Source organism: Rattus norvegicus, chromosome 2, assembly GCF_021556685.1.
Source record: "Rattus norvegicus strain SHRSP/BbbUtx chromosome 2, alternate assembly SHRSP_T2T, whole genome shotgun sequence".
NCBI classification, from domain to species: Eukaryota; Metazoa; Chordata; class Mammalia; order Rodentia; family Muridae; genus Rattus; species Rattus norvegicus.
The window spans coordinates 100,220,847-100,223,598 of NC_141535.1; the positions used below are offsets into that span (position 1 = coordinate 100,220,847).

The following is a 2,752-nucleotide window of genomic DNA, read 5'->3' on the forward strand; positions in this document are numbered from 1 at the left end:
ACAAGAGGCTATTTTAGACTAATAGCAAATTAACGTTTATTACACTTAAAAATTACATTTTTACTTGTCTTTTACCACATTATTGTTATTGGTGTCTCCATGTGCTATTTTAACAATTTGTGTTACCATTAACAATTTGTTGTGGCAATAGTAGCTTTTGCTTTTAAATAACATTCCTGTTTTCATGTTATTAATTAGTATCCCACCTGGCGGAGTGGCACATGCCTATAGTCTCAGCTACTGGAGAGGCTGAGACAGGAGGATCGCTTGAGTCCAGGAGTTCTAGACTGTAGTGCGCTATGCCGATCGGGTGACTGCACTAAGTTCGGTATCAATATGGTGACCTTCTGGGAGCGGGAAACCACCAGGTTGCCTAAGGAGGGATGAGCCAGCCCAGGTCGGTGGAAATGGAGCAGGTCAAAACTTCTTTGCTGATCAGTAGTGGAATCGCTCCTGTGAATAGCCACTGCACTCCAGTCAGCTTGGGCAATATAGGGAGACCCTGGGGTTTTTGTTGTTGTTTGTTTGTTTGTTTGTTTGTTTTATTTTGTTTTTAAAGCTCTTACCTCCTCTCACTCTTTGTTCTCTGTTCTTGCCTCCTTTTCTCTTCCCTCCACGTGCCTATGGCTGGCCACTAATTTTTTTCCAGGTGGGAAAAAATTAGTTTCCTTTGCTTCAAATGAAAAAAAAATATTCCTTTCATTTCTGATGGAGAGCTGTGTTCAGAGGTATTTCTCATTGGAAGACATGTTTCTTATTTAACACTTTTAAGAAAGCCTACTTGATTTCTTTTTAATATAATAATTTATTTTTATTTTATGTACGTTGATGTTTTGCTTGCATGTATATATAGTTACATGCAGATGTAAGTTGCCATGTGTTTGCTGGGATTTGAACACATGTCCTCTGGAAGAGCAGCCAATACTTTTAACTGTTGGGCCATTTCTCCAACCCATGACAGGCTGAAAATTTGAGGACAATCACATACAGCTTCCCTTATGTACAAGAAATATTTCTCTTCCTGTCTTAAAATGTTTTCATTGGTAAAACAACAAATGGTAATTTGATCATAATGTCGTAGTTTGTTCTGGTGCCTAGATAACTGTTTTGGGACTCAGAACCTCAAATATTAAAAGTTGTAGTGTATCCAGAATTTGGAAGGTGTTAAGCCATTATTTCTTGAATTAAGCTTTAATCCTGCTCTTGTCTGTAACAACCACAAACATACTTTATTTTATGACATCTTGTAAGTCCTCATTTTTCTATTCTGTTTTATGCACAACTAAAGAAACCCCCACACACAAAAAATCTCTATGTATCTATGTATCTGTGTATCTATCTATCTATCTATCTATCTATCTATCTATCTATCTATCTATCTACCCAGGATCCATGGAAAGAAAGAATTAACACATAAAGCTCTCTTGGCACTGACTGCAGTCTTGAGGTTGGGTAATGTAGGGAAAATGTTTTGTCTCCTTCTTCTATGTTTGGAGATTTATTTTTACCGTAGAAGTGTGTCACTACTTTTGCACTTGTCTGCTGGACTTGTATTTGCAAGTATTATTGCACTGTTAGAAAATGATGGCAGATAATTCCTATCTCAGCATTTGCTGATATCGCTCCTAAATTCTTGTATTTCTAAAGGCTGACTCTGAATACATGGAAGGGCAAGGATAAAGCAGGGATGTAAAGCACAACAGGGCTGTGATAACCAAAAGGGAAAAGTAAACGGACTGGAAGCATGGTGGCAGCAGTGGACAAGTTTAAATTAAAATGAATTTTGGAGTAAATTGATAGAATTTTCCTTGAATTAGGTATTCAAAGTGGCATAAAAAAACTAGGGTCATAATAAGAACTATAAAAATCATAAACCTCGGAAAGGTTCTTATTTAGAAAGTGAGCAGGAGAGGAACAAATGCTGTGATATGGGATGTGGCAAATCAAAGCTTTCTTTTAATGTGCCCCAGTGGGGGAAGCAATACACACGTGTCAAAGGCAATTGGAAATAGGAGCTGACATCAGAGACTCGTCCAGAATAGAAACATACATGCTGCAGGCTGCCAAGTGTAAATAATATTTAATATGACGTCATCTATACAGTGAACTAAATCAGAAATGAGGTCTGTATGAGGCTTAGGCTCGAGGTCTTACACTGGTACATCTGTGGTGATAAAGAAGAAGAAGGGAGTGGTACTTCCTGTGCAAGGTTGCCTATGTGGAAGGAAAGAAGCAAAATATCAGTGTGTGACAAGCTGTGTTTGACAGAGCTGACATGACAAGGAACAATGGGAAGCTCTGCTTATTCCTGAACACCCCCAGGGATGTTCAGGGCCTTGCTAATTAATCCCTGACTAAATTGTAGCTTGGTAGACAATATAATATTATCCACATGGCATTTTGTTTTTCGCATTCCAGTTTCAATTCTCCCAGTCTAAACTAGAATCAATAATATGTGATTCCAGGCAGGTTTTCTTAAGCAGAGTCCGTCATAGGCACTAGGAAGATAACTGCTATTTTCTTCTTAAGTGCTCCAGAGATGCACTCTCCATACTCTTTTCTAGCCATTTCTGTGTTTTAGGAATCTGAGGTTGAATATGTTTTTCTTTATATTTACCTGAACTCTATCTTGAGGCCCATTTTTTCCTGTCAGGTCCTCTGCCAATATGGAGAGCAATCAATCACCAGCACCTTCATAAAAATGCCCTTTGTGTACCCGAAACTAGTAATCAGATCACCTCTTAACTTGCTC

The 2,752-nt window shown here is 38.3% G+C and overlaps 1 non-coding gene across 1 annotated transcript; it reads left to right on the forward strand.

The window, feature by feature from the left end:
* Positions 1 to 204: 204 nt before the first annotated feature.
* Positions 205 to 511, forward strand: LOC147996181 (signal recognition particle RNA). The gene has a single exon (XR_015679220.1).
* The last annotated feature ends 2,241 nt before the right edge of the window (positions 512 to 2,752 follow it).